Raw genomic sequence first — 19,462 nt, 5'->3', positions numbered from 1 at the left:
TACCCTCCATACTATGGTGGAGGGTATTATTAATATAAAAATATTTCCATTCATTCAAAATTTCAGGAAAATAAATATTGAAAAATGTGAGGTTTCAATTTTGAATTTAATATTTTTCAAAGGTTTTTCAACTCTAGTTAGTTCGAATGCAAATATGTTTCTGGCGTTTTTGGCTTGTACGGCCGTATAAATTGCTTGATTATAATGAGAAGGTGACCTTTTTTCGTACGGAACGCAAGCATTATGGTAAGAGTCTTAAATACATTTCAATTTTCCCCCATTTTCTCGCCGTGTACGACACAAATTGTTGCTTCTTGACGCAATCCAAAAAATACTGCAAATTGGAATTAGAATTGGCTGTTATTGACATTTCTTCAATTTGTATGGCTTATAATACCTGGGCGCAGACACACACACACAGACAATGACACACACATAGTTGAAAATTGTTGATTTTCTAGATTTTGTTTTTTATACCCTCCACCATAGTATGGAGGGTATATTAAGTTTGTTATTCCGTTTGTAACACATTGAAATATACATTTTAGACCCCACAAAGTATAAATGTTCTTGAGCAGCATAAAATTCTATGTCGATTTAACGATGACCGCCCATCTGTCCGTCTACGGAAATCACTCTAGCTTCTAAACGAAATGAAGTAGGTGGATAAAATTTTACTCAGACGTGTGTTTGCTCTGAAGGTCTTTTGGTACTGAAAATGGGCCACGTAGATCCACGTCTTCGTATAGCCCCCATATATCAGTACCACCCGATATTCGGTATTTTGATGATTTTAACAACATTATTCAGCGGAATTGTTTCAAATTTCGTATTTAAATTTCCTAATAAGTACTACAGCCTGTGACAGAAAATTTCTTATGCAGGTCCTCGTGTTCGTATAGTTCCCCTGTATAAGTACCTCCCTATATTCGGTATTTTGATTATTTTAACGATATTTTTCCCGGAATTGTTTTAAATTTGGTATTTGAAGTTCGTAATGGATACTACAGCCTAAGACAAAAAATTGTATGTGCAGGTTCAACGCTTCGTATAGCCCCCATATAAAGATACCTCCCGATATTCGGTATTTTGATAATTTTAGCGACGTTAATCACCGGAATTGTTTCAAATTTGGTATTTGAAGTTCATAATGGATACTGCAGCCTATGACAGAAAATTGTCTGTGCAGGTGCACATTTTGGTATAGCCCCCCAAATAATAGTACCTCCCTATATTGATGATTTTAGCTATATTATTCACCGGTTTTTTTCAAGTTTCGCATTTGAATTATTATTATTATTATTATTATTATTATTATTATTATTATTATTATTATTATTATTATTATTATTATTATTATTATTATTATTATTATTATTATTATTATTATTATTATTATTATTATTATTATTATTGTTATTATTATTATTATTATTATTGTTATTATTATTATTATTATTATTATTATTATTATTATTATTATTATTATTATTATTATTATTATTATTATTATTATTATTATTATTATTATTATTATTATTATTATTATTATTATTGTTATTATTATTATTATTATTATTATTATTATTATATTATTATTATTATTATTATTGTTATTGTTATTAGTATATTATTATTATTATTATTATGATTATTATTATTATTATTATTATTATTATTATATTATATTATTATATTATTATTATTATTATTATTATTATATTATTATTATATTATTATTATTATTATTATTATTATTATTATTATTATTATTATATTATTATTATTATTATTATTATTATTATTATTATTATTATTATTATTATTATTATTATTATTATTATTATTATTATTATTATTATTATTATTATTATTATTATTATTATTATTATTATTATTATTATTATTATTATTATTATTATTATTATTATTATTATTATTATTATTATTATTATTATTATTATTATTATTATTATTATTATTATTATTATTAGTATTATTATTATTATTATTATTAGTATTATTATTATTATTATTATTATTATTATTATTATTATTATTATTATTATTATTATTATTATTATTATTATTATTATTATTATTATTATTATTATTATTATTATTATTATTATTATTATTATTATTATTATTATTATTATTATTATTATTATTATTATTATTATTATTATTATTATATTATTATTATTATTATTATTATTATTATTATTATTATTATTATTATTATTGTTATTATTATTATTATTATTATTATTATTATTATTATTATTATTATTATTATTATTATTATTATTATTATTATTATTATTTCTTTTTTTTTTTTTTAATATTGCCAAATTCGTTCCAAATGGCGGAGGGTATTCAAAGTTCGGTCCGGTCGAACTTACAGCTTTTTTACTTGTTTTTTTTTTTACATCACCAATTCCATTGGAAATCGAAAGGCAAATAGCAGATATATAGGGAGCAATGACATTTAGCACAGCTCCTGCCCCCGCCCCTTGTTGGCTGAACTACTTCGAACTCAGACAATTGTTGGTTGTTATCCACTTGAATTGTTACATTCAATGGAAAAGGCGATTGAAAACAAGTTACATTTTTTTTCTTCAATTCTAACTTTGTGTCTTATTCTTAGTTGGCTGTATTGTATTTGTGTGTGTGTGTGTGTGTGTGTGTGCGTGTGTGTGCGAATGTTTGTTGTTGGCGGCAGCGTTGTTAAGTTTATTTTCTTGCTGATGCGATAAAAAGTGACAAGTCTCATGAATAAATTATTATCACCTTTCTTTATTAACTTGTGTTTCTTTTTTTTTCACTTCAAAAAAACACCAAACGAACAATCTACAAACGTAGCTGTTGAGTGAGGACAGGCACACACCCACAAGTAGACATATTATATAAAATGTTGAAATAAATAAAGATATTGTTGCAAATTTATAAAGTCCTTGAAGGACTTTGCACGGCAATCAAATTCAAAGAAAAAAATGTACGTTAGAAAAAAAATGCCTCAAAACAGGGGACTGAGATTTTTTTCAGTGGAAAACCAGTAAAGAAAGTCTTAAAGTCGGGCGGGGCCGACTTTATGATACCCTACACCACTGTGCTAATTTAGTAGAGCTGCACATAACAATTAAAAGTTTTTATTGGAAAATTCAAATTAATTTGGTGCACAATTAATTTGAAATCGGGTAAAAATATATATGGGAGCTTTACCCAAATCGGAACCGATCTCCATAAAATTTGGCAAAGATATATCTGAGCTGTATTTGATATATCTTTGTTACGGATTGCATATTACGGCTGTGGGTAACAAATATGACAAATCGGATGAACAGCATATATGGGAGCTATAGCTATATCTGAACCGATCTTTACCAAATTTTCGGTCGTAAGTGCCAAATTTCATCCAATTTGGGCAAATATTAGACGTTTGGTGCACAATTAATTTGAAATCGGATAAAGATATATATGGGAGCTATATCCAAATCTGAACCGATCTCGATAAACTTTAGCAAATGTATTTCTGAGCTGCGTTTGATATATTTCCTCAAATATTGTTGTAACAGAGTGCATATTACGGCTGCGGAGGACAAAAATAACAAATCGGATGAACAATATATATGGGAGCTATAGCTATATCTGAGCCGATTTCGATAAAATTTGGCATACTTATTTTCAGATTCAATCTAATCGTACGTGCATACTATTCCATTCCATACTATTCGGACTGATATTACACGTTTGGTGCACAATAAAAAGCAAATCGGACGAAGATATATATGGGAGATATATCTAAATTTTGGCCAATTATCTCCAATTTCAATAGGGTTCGTCCTTGGGTCAAACAAATGATTTGTGCAAAATTTCATCTGGATAGGGCAATAAATGCAAACTGTACTTTGTTTACAAAAATACATGGACAGACGGACGGACGGACATGCATAAATCGACTCAGAATGTGATTCTTTGCAGATCATCAAGAGGAACTATGGGTCTATCTCGTTTCCTTTTGCCTGTTACAAACAAATGCACAAATACATAATACCCTGACCACCTTGTGGTGTAGGGTATAAAAATACCTAAAGGTGAGAGGACATAAAACTCTTTTTTGACTGGCTTTGATCCTCGGCTTTGATCCTTGTAAATATTGAAAAAACTTGTTTTAAAATATAAATTATTTATATTTTTCACCATTCTGTGGAGGATATATTAGCTTTGTCATTCGGTTTTTAACTCTTCAAAATATTCATGATATACACTACAATGTATATATATTCTGGATTAGCGTAAAATTTAAAGATGATCTAGCGATGTCCCTCTGTCTGTAAATTTCGAACGAATTAATGTAGAAGGCTAAAATTTTGCACACATGTGTATTTTGGGCCATGTTGGTCTACGTTATCGTATGGCCCCCATATAACAGTACCTCCCGATATTCGATATTCTGATGATATTCAGCCGAATTGTTTCAAATTTCGTATTCGAAGTTTGTAATGGGTAATACAGTCAACGCCTAAAAATTTCGTATGCAGGTCTACGTCTTCGTATAACCCCCTTATAACGGTAGCTCCCGATATTCGGTATTTTGATGATTTTAGCGACATTGTTTACCCAAATTGTTTCAAATTTGGTATTTGAAGTTCGTAATGGATACTACAGCCTATGGCACAAAATTAATTATGCAGGTTCACGTCTTCGTACAGCCTTCGTATAAAGGTAATCATTTCTACGATATTTTTCGGAATTTGTTGAAATATTTCAAGTTTCTTTCAAATATTGGGGGATATTAAAATTTCGGCCTGGCCAAACTTAGCTGCTTTTTTATACCCTCCACCATACATAGTATGGAGGATATATTAAGTTCGTCATTCCGTTTATAACTCAAAATAAAATTGTAGATTGTGATAATTGTAGACCACAAAAAGTACAGGGTGAGATGAAAAAAACTGCAACCAAATTCAGACTACTGTCATTCCTAAGCCACTCGTCCGACAGCTGTTAAAAGTATTCCAGTGATAACTCATTATATTGTTTACAAGGGTACTAAAGCATTTTGATGAAAATTTTCCAGAAATAAAGTTCTTCGTGATGGAATACAAGCGTGATAGTGTAATTTCTTTATATTCAGCTGGAAAACCACAAGTGGCTATCTTTAGAGCACTACAGCATTTAAATGTGAATAAATCTTTTGTGTCTCGTATCATCGCTCGTTATCGTGATACTGGTAGTGTAGCCCGACGTCAAGGAAGTGTACGAAAGAAAACAGACTGCTGTCATTTCAGCAGAAATGGTTCGAATAAAATAACTCGTGAGGTGAACATAACGCAACATTCCATTCGGAAAAAATATAAAAAATGAGCTAGGTGTAAAGCCATTGAAATTCCAAAAATTGCAAGAACTTACACCGCAACAGAAAGAAAATGGACTCAAAAGAGCTTGGCCGAAAGTGATGAACTGGCGAATTTGGTTTTCTCCGATGAGAAACCATACGTTGTCCAGCAGTTTGTAAGCAAACAAAATGATCGTGTTTACTTGCCAAAGAGGTCAGCTGAAAATGTGTACCTTCGGTTGGCCACCAGAACTCAAGCGCCGGACATATTGATGGTGAGGGCCGCCATAAAGACTCTCCGCTCGTATTAATCGACCGTGACATCAGAATAAATGCCGAATATTATCGCGAAAATATTCTAGAGTGTGTATTTAAGCCTTGGGCACGCAAACATTTTGGCCACAGACCTTGGACATTCCAACAGGACTCAGCACCATCGCACTCAGCAAGCGTCACCCAAGAATGGTTATAAAATGAGTTTCCTTGCTTCATTTCCAGAGCACACTGGGGTATTTTGGAGAGCAAGGTTGGCACTAAAAAATACTAAAGTGTCGATCACCTCAAGCAAGCGCTTCAAAGACCTAAAATGGTAAAGACTAGACAAAATGCATTTTGAGCAAATGGTTTGTGTCTACAATACATAGAGTAACAGCTCATGGCAGAGACATGTTAATATAAAAACCACAGTTACAGAAACAAATAACCAATAAAAATTTGAAAAATCCAAAATTTTGGTTTCGAAATTTTATTCCATAGACCTTTCCAAAAATTTGCATATTGCTCTAGCGGTTTAAATCAGTTAACATTGGTGCCTATGTAGTTATGATATCGTAACAACAGAGGTATTTTCACAGGGTTGCCATGTTTTGACTCTGTCTTGTCCTATCTTTACACTTCTATGTCTTTGAGCGCTTCGCCGGGAATGGCACAAAATATTTTATTGACAGTTTGAAGGCCATAATTCGTGCCAAAGGTATCCAACTACAACAAATCTAAACTTATTCTAAAATTTGATGCTATTTCTGACATTTTTTGCTTTCATTCAATTAAATTTAAGAAAAAAAAAATAAAAATTATAGATTTAGGTTATATCGACTAACTCCTTCACTATATATGAGATATGTAATAATTTTTAGAAAATTTTAAGATGTGCGTGATGTACCAGATAGAGTCTACCGAAATATTCCACTTTTATACTTATGTTAGCAAAAATATTTGTATGTGTGAAATTTGAGGAGAGTTGGATGTTTATTTCGCTTTATTTGGGCGTTCGTTTTTCAAAGTCTTGAACGCTGTGTATGGGGGACAAGAAATGGTTCGATCTATACCACCTTTATAACAGATCTTGTATTGATAGAAATGTTTAGATGTGCCAAGTCTTTATTAGCTATATGGGTATTAAAAATTTCGACACTTTTTGGGGGAGGTACCAGAAGGAGTGGGCCGATACATTCTATTTTCGCACCAGACCTTGGACTAATAAAATTATTGGGATGTGTGAAATTTGAGGACTATCGAACTCTTACATCACATTTTATAAGTGTTTTAATTATCCAAAATTTTGACCCTTTGTGGGGGATGTCCCTGATGGAGTGGACCGATTTTGTCCATTTTCGCACATGACCTAGCACTGATGAAAATATTAGGATTCGCAAAGTTCCAGCAAAATCGGATTATCATTTCTATTCTTGTGCAAAAAATATTTTTTGAAAAGTTCGGCCTTTTGTGGGGGTGGTACCAGAAGGAGTGAGCCGATACATTCCATTTACGCACCAGACCTTGGACTAATAAAATTATTAGGATGTGTGAAATTTGAAGACTATCGGACTCTTACATCACATTTTATAAGAGTTTTAATTATCCAAAATTTTGACCCTTTATGGGGGAGGTCCTTAATGGAGTGTACCGATATTGTTTATTTTCGCACAGGACTTAGCACTGATTTAAATATAGTTGAATTCGCAAAGTTCCAGCAAAATCGGATTATCCTTTCTCTTTCTGTGCAATAAATTATTTTCTTTGAAAATTTTGACATTTTGTGTGGGAGGTACCAGAAGGAGTGGACCGATATTGCCCACCTCCGAACTCGATCTAAGTTTGACAAAAATATTACGATGTACCGAGTTTGGATCAAATACTCCCTTCGAGGGTTATCGTGCGCACCAGCCAGCCAGGCAGACAGACGGACGTTCAAGTGTTCTGAAACGGATTTGGTCCAAAGAGACCTAGGGTCTAAAACCGTTATTTCTACTAGGCACGTTTTGACCGTATCAAATGATATATACCCTCTTTAGCCATATGGCTGAGGGTATAAAAACACTGATTGTTCAATGGACCCCAAGCCCATAGTAGAAAAATACAGGTAGATGCATCAACGCTTGGGAGCATTGATATGTCAAATTTTTTTAAATTTCTTTTCAAATACAAGTAGATTTTTATATGTTTTCTAATACGAAACAAATCGTGGCTTGTAAAGAAATGCATTTTTCAAAAATTTTTACAAATTTTAATAATTTTTCATTCAACATTTTTTATTCCAAAATTGGTTTGACAGTTCATTGTCCCAGCAGCTGCGTCGATGCGTCTACCTATATTCTTCTACCATGCCCAAGCCAAAATAAATTATTAAGATTTTTTATTTTAAAAGCTATTCCTTTTACAACGATTGATTTTTGCTCCATGCTTCCGTCTTGTTTTTTCTCCCCTTAGTAAAAAATGCCGAGTAATTATGTTTTGAACAATTCGATTTATTTTGTTTTTTAAATTTTTATTTTTCATTTTCAGAACGATTATCGATTTCATTTCGAATTTTATTTTTTTTTCTAACAATGACTAAAAGTATATTTTGATTTGTTTCTAGTGACGCACAGGGTTGCATTGTTTGTAGCGTCTTACATACAGACATATATTTTATATTTTGTTGTATTTTGGTATATTTGTTGTGTTTCGGTTTTATTTGTTTGTTGTTCTGGTAGACAGTTAATGATGAGAGATAAAATTAGTTTGGTAGAGATAGGTAGTTGTGTTATATCTAATTCCTGTCATAGAATTCCTAAATTTCAAAGTAGTTTTTTTGGTAATAGATTTTAATGTTGTGATAGCATTAATCCTTAAACAGCTAGAAGCCGAACTTCAAAACCCATTGTAGTTTAATATGAATTTTATTTCCTGACTTGACTGGACACCAGCGGAGCTAACAAAATTTTACATAGATTGTGGGCAGAAGTGAACAGTTCTTTAAATTTGGTTTCTAGCTGCTTAAGTCTTAAAATTTCTTTAATTGTTTTTATATTTCTAAAAATTGTTAACATTTGTTTTGTGTTGTTTATTTAATTCTTTTATTTTCCTTACAAAACTAGTAAATTGCGTTTTTCTTGTTGTCTTTTTAATTTGTATTGTTTTAAACATTATTTTAATTGATTTCCAAGTAATTGTTAGGGGATATTTTTTCAAAATATTGTATTTTCCAAAAAAAGTAAAACATTACATAAAGTAACAGTCAGTCTAACACAGTTATACCAGTATACATATAAGTTCATAAGTTATCTGTTCTGAAAACCATACAAAGTTAATAAAAGGTTGAAAAATATAATATTTTGCTAAATAAAATGGAGGGAATAATAAATATATTCTTTAAAAATTCCAAAAAAAAAAATAATGACCGACTCCAAACTTCCGAAATACAATAAACATTTTCTTATCCTAACCTCATTATTGGTCTGAGACCTTTGAAAAGATTTTTCTATAGAATTGGTCAAAATTTATATTTGCTCTGTTCCAAAACCTGTAAAAATCTACTAGTGCAATTTCTTTTTCGATATCATAAATGGAAAATCGGTTATCGTAGTAAAATAATTTACATTCTTGCAGTTCTGGAACAGAACTGTATATACGGCATGGTAGAAGAATTTAGGTAGACGCTTCGACACAGCTGCTGGGACATTGAACTGTCAAACCAATTTTGGAATCGAAATTGTTGAATGAAAAAATACTCAAATTTGTAAATATTGTTAAAAAATGCATATTATAACAACCTCCGATTGGCGTCGTGTAGGAAAACATACACAAATATACATATTTTTGAAGAAATATTTAAAAATTTCTGACATATTAATGTTCCCAAGCGTTGATGCATCTACCTGTATTTTTCTACCATGATATACGGCATTGGATATACGCAGATTCATGGTAGAATAATACAGGTAACAGCAAGTGTTGTTGTACAAGAAACATAACAAAAATTACATACAAAATTGTTTTTGTAAATAATAGAAGTGTCAGAGTTATATGTCCAAAAATGTAAACAAAACAATTTATTTTCAATAAATTATTTTAATTTCAAAAATGTATATTTTTGGACTTTTAAATTAAAAATGCAGAAAAATAGTTCTTAAATGTTTAATTCTAATGCGTGCATATCATACCCATCAATGTATAAATGTTAGCTGTAGGTCCAATTCTCTCTATACTTCAAGCAATCGAAAGAAAAAGAAATAGCCACATCTCTTTTCCAATTGAAAGCAAACTGCATATAAACAGGTTGAGATAAAAAAACTGAAACCAACTACCATGGCAGAAGAATACAGGTAGATGCATCAACGCTTGGGAGCATTGATATGTCAAAAAAATTAAATGTATTTCAAATACAAGTAGATTTTTATATGTTTTCTTATACAAAGTCATTCGGAGGCTACTATAATTTGCGTTTTTCAACAATTTTTACAAATTTAAATAATTTTTCATTCAACATTTTCAATTCCAAATTGGTTTGACAGTTCATTGTCCCAGCAGCTGTGTCGACGCGTCTACCTATATTCTTCTACCATGCCAACTACAGACTGCTGTAATTTCTAAGCAACTCGTCTGACAGATGTTAAAATTATTCAAGTGACAGCTCATTATATTGTTTACAAGCGTACAAAAATATTTTGGTGAGACTTTTCCAGAAAAAAGTTATTCGTCATGGAATTCAAGCGTGATAGTGTGATTTCTTTATATTTGGCTGGAAAACCACAAGTGGCTATCGTTAGAGCACTACAGCATTTAAAAGTGAATAAATCTTTTGTGTCTCGTACTATCGCTCGTTAACGTGATACTGGTAGTGTAGCCCGGTGTCAAGGAAGTGGGCGAAAGAAAATAACTTATGTTGTTAAATTTTTCGAAAAGTAAAAAAGCGACTTGATCGAAACCCGCCTCGCAGTGGCCGAAAAATGGCTCGTGAGCTGAACATATCGCAATATTCCTTTCGGCATTTATTGAAAAATGAGCTCGGGTAAAGCCATTGAAATTCCAAAAAGTGAAAAGAACTAGCACCGCAACAGAAAGAAAATAGACTCAAAACAGCTTCATTTCCAGCGCACAGTAGTCACCAAAATCTCGGGATACCAATCCGTTGGACTATTGTGTCTAGAGTATTTTGGAAAGCAAGGTGATATGTGGGGACTCGATCTGGATACCGACAAAAAACTCCACCTACCGACCTCTGACAATTGCTACCACCTCGGCAGCACTTTCGTATTACTTTGAGGTGTCTCTCGGGCTTCTAAGGTCTTGTTCTAGCTTGCATCCAAGCACTGCTATTCGTTTCGAGGTCTTAGAAGGGTGTCTAAGTCCCTCTTTTTTATTTTTAATAACTTCTCACAGAATTTGGAAATTGCATTCAAGTCTTCTTCGGTTTCTAATTTTTTCGCAAAGATATTGGCGATTGAAATTGTGCCTGTTTGCACTTCCACTTCTAATCGGAGGTCTACCAACCAACTATGTGAGAAGATTGTATGTTCTGCATCGACTACAATGTCTGCTTCTTCATACAAGTTAAAAGAGAAGCGACGATATCATGCTTAAGCAGATATTTACGAAAATACCCTTGACCGAAAGCATCTGTGTTGTGTTTTAGTTTACATGGCCATGCTTCCGTTTTGTGCATTTTCCTATATGATGAGCTCCAATGTCTATCTACCATTTTTCAAATGCCTCCTCTTTTATTTGAGCAAGTGGAGATAGCACACCCAACGCCGCCGTTCTCTGCCCTTTTTGCAGTTTCTGTGTCCTTTGATTATAAAGCGTACTCCGACCCAGATTTCGCATCCATCAAAGGGCCTTCTCAGCTGCATGCGCGACGAAAACGTAAGTTTAATATCGGGTCTTATCCCAAGGTACGTTATGGCTATTTAATCAAAATACATCGATTTCTGCTAGTATATATTTTCTGTTCAATAATAGTGAAAGTGGCTTAAGTTATGGGCTGGCTTCTTGGTATAGGAACCAAGGAGTAGGTTGACTTTATTCGATATTGGCCCTAGACTGCTTTGTTCTTTTGCGAAGAAGCTGGCCGATGACATAAGCCAGTCAAAAAAGCGTTTTATGTATTCTCACCTTAATACCAGCTCTGTTTTGTTCATGGCTAGCTCTAAACAATGTGATAGCTCTGGTGCAGATCATGACTTGTCTAAGCTTACGTTGGGCATCGTCTGTGGTTCTGGATTTCTCTTGACGTATACCCAAGGGAAAAGAAAATATGGTAATGTTTACCAGAGGATAATGCAGGGAATACCTAGGTTTCGGAAAGAGGCACCACTCCTCATCAGTTCCCTGGGTTTTTGGCTCCAAAGGAGTTATTTTAAAAATAACTACTATGACAAAAAACTTGCTTTTACCCAAGTGACAAGATCGTAAGCTCAATAGAAGAGGAACCAAAGTATCAAATTGAACCAAAATTCTTTTGGAAAATCTTCTAAATCTTACAACCGCACTTATATTCCAAAACCTAGGTATTCCCTGCCTTTCGCCCTGGCAAACATTACCATCGTTCTCCACTAATAAACAAACGTTGTTGTTATAAAAACAACAATAATGGGATTAAGCCTGACTATTTTGCAACAACTAAATAAATTTGATGAGACGGCTTGAAGTCGTCAGAAAATAACGGGAATCAAAAATTAAATACAAACCAACTATTGAGAATCCATTTCATCGGCTGCAGAATGTGAAATGTAGAAGGTAATCTGCGATTGCGATTTTAGACAACTTCTTACAACTATCTCGATTCTCTTCGAATGAATAATAAGATGCATTTCACAATAATATCTGCATGATCATTGTTTTTCTCAATGTATATTCCTTTCTCGATTACACTTGGTAAATTCTATAGCATACCTATAATAACTCTGGAAATTATTGATTATCTAGGTAATGTATTCTCAATTTTTCCACTGGGCATGGTAGAATAAAGAAGGTAAAGTCGTGCAATCATAGGTTTACATTTTGATTTCATTGTCAAAATATACATTTATACATACAGAGTGAGATGAAAAAACTGCAACCAACTTCAAACGGCTGTCATTTCTAAGCCACTCGTCCGACAGCAGTTAAAATTATTCCAGTGACAGCTCATTATATTGTTTACAAGCGTACAAATGCAATTTGGTGAGAATTTTCCAGAAATGAAGTTATACGTGATGGAATTCAAGCGTAATAGTGTGATTTCTTTATATTTGGCTGGAAAACCACAAGTGGCTATCGTTAGAGCACTCCAACATTTAAATGTGAATAAATCTTTTGTGTCTGGTACGATCGCTCGTTATCATGATACTGGTAGCGTAGCCCGACGTCAACGAAGTGGATGGAAGAAAACAGCAACATCAGCAGAAATGGTTCGAAAGGTAAAGAAGCGACTTGATCGAAACCCACGTCGCAGTGGCCGAAAAATGTTTCGTGAGCTGAACACATCGCAATATTCCATTCGGCAAATATTGAAAAGTGAGCTCGGGGTAAAGCCATTTTAATTCCAAAATGTGCAAGAACTTACACCGCAACAAAAAGAAAATAGACTCAGAAGAGCTAAAGAGTTGCTTCGCTTGGCCGAAAGTGATGAACTGCCGAATATGGTTTTCTCCGATGAGAAAAATTCGTTGTCCAACAGTTTGTAAACAAACAGAGGTCAGCTGAAAATATGCACCTTCGGTTGGCCATCAGATCTGAAGCGTCGGCCACGTCATGCTGTGGGGTGCGAAAATATTCTGAAGGGTGTATTAAAGCCTTGGGCATGCAACATTTTGCACATTTTGGCCGCAGACCTTGGCCATTCCAACAGGACTCACCACTATCGCAATCAACAAGCGCCACCCAAGAATGGTTACAAAATGAGGTTCCTCGCTTCAATTCACAGTGGCCATCAAAATCTCCGGATACCAATCCGTTGGACTATTGTGTCTGGAATGTTTTGGCTGGCACTAAAAAATACCAAAGTGTAGATCACCTCAAGCAAGCACTTCGCGTAGAATGGGCCAAAATTCCGCAGAGCAACATTCGGGCAGCGTGTGACGGTTTCATTGGCCGTTCAAAGGCCATAATTTGTGCCAAAGGTGACCAATTCGAACAAGTCTAAACTTATTCTAAAATTTGATGCTATTTCCGAAAATTCTTGCTTTCATTCAATAAAATTAAAAAAATATAAAAATTATGGCGTTTGACTTTGTTGCAGTTTTTTCATCTCATCCTGTACATTTATACATATATTTACAAATACAATGCATATACTCAAATCAGAGATGGGAGCCTGTCATGGTAGAAGAATATAGGTAGATGCATCGACGCTTGGGTACATTGATATGTCAAAAATTTCAAAATGTTTCGTCACAAATAAGTAGATTTTTATATGTTTTCTTATACGACGCAAATCGGAGGTTGATATAATCACCCTTATTACGGCTGGCGTAGTCGTATCGAAAATAGCAAGTAGACGTGTCGTAACGACTAATTGGTATTATGTGTGTCGTATGCGAGAAATTACAACTCTGTATGAAATTCTGTTACAATTTTCGTACCACAAGACGCGTTCTAATTCGACAAACACTGCAAAATTAGTCGTTAGAGATTTTGTTGCCGACAACACAGAAAAGTTTTTCCAAATTGACATTACAACAGAATAATATACAAAATGGATTTGAATAAGAAGCATATATCAACATTACAAGAATATATGAAGTTACATCTATTAGCATTTCGCTTTTTCTAGATTTAAAGTCACAACGAAGAAACAATTTGACGAAATGATCCAGATCTTGCAAATGAATAAAAATTAGGCTAGAGTTTACAGCAATGGCTTGAAAAAAATTAACATCAAGGAAGAATGGAACAAAATTGGTGCAAAACTCAATATCCTAGGACCGCCGGTTCGAACAGGCGAGGCTTGTATGAAAGTCTGGGCCGAATACAAATTGAGGAAGAAGCTAGTTCATAATAAGGCAGAATGTCGTGCTACAGGTGGAGGGCCCTTCAAGCAGTTCATTTTAAGCGACGCGGAGGAAGCAGCATCGCGCTTGTTACAATTATAGACAATTGTAAATGCAGGGAACCAAGCAATTTGAATTCAACAACGTCAAACACTTGGTGAACTGGAGACTGTGGAGGAACTATTTGAAGGGTTTGAAATTAGTGAAGACAAAGAAAACCACAATCCCTGCACACTGACTCCTCCAAGCGTAAACAGACTACACCGAAATATGCAACAGAAGCAGGTTGTGGTCATCCAGGATGTCTGTGCGCTTCCCTCTGTAAGCACAAATAACCCGCATTATTTTTCGCCTCACGTTTAAATCATTTTGAATATACTCATCTTCATACTCAGCTAAATAATTGCCAGGACATAACATATTTCAATGTTTAATTTAACAAATAATCGCTTTACTTCAATCATTTCAACTGACGCTTTTTTTTTTAACCGGGTAGCTCGTAAATCCAAACAATTTTTATTATTCCAGAGCACCCTGCATTTTCATATCTATTACAAAAAAGTCGTAGTCGAAAATTGTACATAATACCAAACATTTCTAGTTACGACAACGCCTACGACTACGTCTACGACACTTGAACGCCTACGACAACGCCAACCATAATAAGGGCGAATATCTATCTTTCAAAAATTTTTACAAACTTCAATAATTTTTCATTCAACATTTTCAATTTCAAAATCAGTTGACAGTTCATTGTCCCAGCAGCTGTGTCTATGCGACTACCTGTATTCTTCTACCATGGAGCCTGTTTTCAATGAAGTTACTCCTGATTTAGACAAGGCGTGTTTACTTGCGGCAATTTTTTACCGTTCTCTTTTGGAATTGCCTCTCACATTTACATAATTTCTTCAGCAATTTTCGTTTCTCTACAATGTTTTCCCAATTTCCATTCCCCTTATCCCCTCTCTCCTAAATTCCAACTTAAATTCGACAAGGTAAATTACAAAAAATGCAGAGCTGAATATTATTATTTAAAATGAGTTTGATTGTAGCAAATAAAATATATGAAGAATAAAAGAAGAGAATGAAGAAATAGAAAAGTTTTTTTGGTTTTATGATTTATTTTGAATAACAATAATGCCAATATCTCTTTATCGATCAATTTAATGGAATATTATCATGACATTAAAAAGTTAAGAAGAAACATGGAAACTTAAATGTAAACTAAAATGGTAAAATATAAATTTTCAATTCATTTGAATAACAAATAATTGTCCTGTTCCAGAACTGCAAGAATGTAAAATCGTTTACTACAATAACAGATTTCAATTTTAATATTAACATCTGGAACAGAGCTAATATTAGTTCTCATTTATAAATCGGTTCTTGTTAATCACTCAATTTACTTTGGACAAATATATATTTATGACTTTTTCATATCACTAAATCGCATATAAAATAATTTTCTTATCAAATGCGCTTTTATAATGTAGGGACATTATTACAGGTATCGAATCGTTGGAGATAAGATGTTATCGGAACTCTATTCATTGAAGTTACATTTTCCGATATCAAAAAAATATATTTTATTTTTAAGAATAAACGAGTTAAAATTTATTTTTATACCCATAATAATGACCCGCAACTAAGTTTTTAATGTATTTTGCAAGCAAGATATTTTGTTTTTTACTTAAAGGCAGATTTCTTTCTTTTAAATCTTTATGATCGAAATGTTTGTTGAGAGGTACAAATAATGCTTAATCTAAAATATTTATTTTAGAAACTATAATATACCTAATATAGCTCAAGATATATAACTTAGGTGATAGATAACAATATATATTTTCAAAATTATATTAGCAGGCCAACTAGTATTTTCTTTATTAAGCTCGAACATAATTGTACAATAAGTTAAGTATTCATAATTTGTAGATTTATATAAATAATAATGTGTTTTGCAATTTTTCGCAAATAAATTGTAATAACAAATATATAATATTATATTTTTTTGTAATTCAATGATATTATATATTCCAATAATTACGTGAAATTTCAAATCATATATTTCATGACATATTAAACAAATTATTTTATCGTAAACTCTAGAAGAAGGTTTAAGAGACATGCCACGTTCCGACGCTTTTTTATCTAATATCATAGGTTTACATAGACGAAAACAACAACGATTGTATAAACCTTTTACTGTATCGTCACCAATGTTTGAGTTAGGGCTAAACTAAATTACAATTTGTTTAAATCTTTAGAGTTTATTTCTGTAAAATTTTGAAAGTTCTAGAATTTTTAGCAAATATTCTTTTGCATGTGTGAAAATACCTGAGCTTGTTCGGCAAATTTAGTATCGCGATTTTTTTTTGTGCTGGAAACAATTCATCTCAAATCGTTGACACACCAACGTTTAAAAAAACATTGGTCATCATTTGTAGCTTCCTAGCAAAGAGGTTCTGTGGGACATAAACCTGCTTCATACGGACACCTAAATTGGGAGTTTACGATAATTATTCTGTCAAAGGATTTGAATGACGTAGTATAAGAAAACATATAAAAATCTACTTATATTTGAAAAAAACATTTAAAATTTTTTGACATATCAATGCTCCCAAGCGTTGATGCATCTACCTGTATTCTTCTGCCATGGATTTGACAATCTAAATAATGCGTTTTATTAAACATGCTCGGTGCAAATCAGATGGGAGGAGGTATTTCCAATAAGCAAATCTCCCTGTGTAAAGGGGTCAATGTCATATGCCGTGAAAACTAGGAGCCGTGTAGGGACATGTAAATCGATTTTCAATTAATTGAGTTTTCTAAAATGAATGGATTTAAAAATCATCATATTTTTGAAAAAAATTTAATATTTTTGGCATATCAATGTTCACAAGTGCTAATGCAACTACCTGTATTCTTCTAACAAGGATCATGCCCACAATAATGTACAAAAATCGATCTTCTCATAATTTCGAAGACCGATAAAACGATGAAAGGTTCAGTACTGGGTAAAATGAAAAAACTGGAACCAGACTGCTGTCATTTCTAAGCCACTCGTCCCACAGCTGTTAAAATTATTTCAGAGACAGCTCATTATATTGTTTACAAGCGAACAAAAGCATTTACGTGAGAATTTTCCAGAAAAACAGTTGTTGGATCAGGATAGTGTGATTTCTTTATATTTGATTTCTTTAGTGACTACCGTTAGAGCACTCCAGCATTTAAATGTGAATACATCTTTTGCGTCTCGTACCATCGCTCGTTACCGTGAGACTGGTAGCATAGCCCGACGTTAGGGAGGTGGAGAAAACAGCAACATCAGCAGAAATAGTTCGAAAAGTAAAGAAGCGACTTGATCGAAAACCGCTTCGCAGTGGCGCAATATTGCATTCGGCAAATATTGAAGAATGAGCTCGGGGTAAAGCCATTGAAATTCCAAAAAGTGCAAGAACTTACACCGCAACAGAAAGAAAATAGACTCAATAGAGCTAAAGAGCTGCTTCGCTTGGCCGAAAGTGGTGAACTGCCGAATTTAGTTTTTTTTTGCGATGAGAAAACATTCGTTGTCTAGCAGTTTATAAACAAAAAAAAATGATCGTGTTTACTTGCCAAAGAGGTCAGCTGAAAATGTTCATCTTCTTTTGGCCACCAGAACTCAAGCGCCGGCCACGGTAATGATGTGGGCCGCCATAACAGCCAATGGTCGCTCTCCGCTCGTATTAATCGACCGTGGCATCATAATAAATGCCGAATATTATCGCAAAATATTCTGGAGGGTGTATTAAAGCCTTGGCTACGCAAACATTTTTGCCGCAGACCTTAAACATTCCAACAGGACTCAGCACGCGCCACCAAAGAATGGTTACAAAATGATATTCCTCACTTCACTTCCAGCGCAAAATCGCCACAAAAATCTCCAGATACCAATCCGTTGGACTATTGTGTCTGGAGTGTTTTGGAAAGCAAGGTTGGCAATAAAAAATACCAAAGTGTCGATCACCTCAAGCAAGCGCTTCGCCGGGAATGGGCCAAAATACCGCAGAGCAACATTCGGGCAGCGTGTGACGGTTTCATTGGCCGTTTAAAAGCCATAATTCGTGCCAAAGGTGACAAAATCGAACAAATCTAAACTTATCCTAAAATTTACGCTATTTCCGACATTTTTTGCTTTAATTCAATAAAATTTAAAAAAAAAATAAAAATTATGGCTTCTGACTTTGTTGCAGTTTTTTTCATTTCACCCTGGATTCAAAATGTTGGCCCTTTGTGGGGGAAGTATTTGATGGATTGGACCAATTTTGTCCATTTTCGCACTGACCTAGCACTGATGCAAATATTAGGATTTTCAAAGTTGGAGCTAGAAAATATATTTTGTTGTTGCAAAAGGCTTAATCCCTTCGTTGTTGTTTTTATAAAAACAACGTTTTTTATTGGTGGATAACGACGGTAATGTTTACCTTTTGTGGGGAAAATATGTAATAATAAATGTGGACCGATGTACTCCATCTTAGCACCAGATCTTGGGTTTATAAAAATATTGGGGTGTGTGAAATTTGAAGACAATCGGACTTTTACATTACATTTTATAAGAGTTGTAATTATTCAATATTTTGACCCTTTGTGAGGTAGGTACTTTATGGAGTGGACCGATATTGTCCATTTTTGTACCTGACCTAGCACTGACGCAAATATTAGGATTTGCAAAGTTGGTGCAAAATCGGTTTATCCTTTCTCTTTCTGTGACAAAAATATATTTTTTGAAAATTTCGAACTTTTGTGGGAGAAGTACTAGAAGGTCGATATTGCCCATCTCCGAACTCGATCTACCAAGTTTGAACCAAATCGGATACTCCCTTCAAAGAGTAATCGTGCGCACCAGCCA

This window comes from Musca domestica, unplaced genomic scaffold (genome assembly GCF_030504385.1).
Source record: "Musca domestica strain aabys unplaced genomic scaffold, Musca_domestica.polishedcontigs.V.1.1 13, whole genome shotgun sequence".
Lineage (NCBI taxonomy): Eukaryota > Metazoa > Arthropoda > Insecta > Diptera > Muscidae > Musca > Musca domestica.
This window is presented reverse-complemented; position numbering follows the sequence as displayed.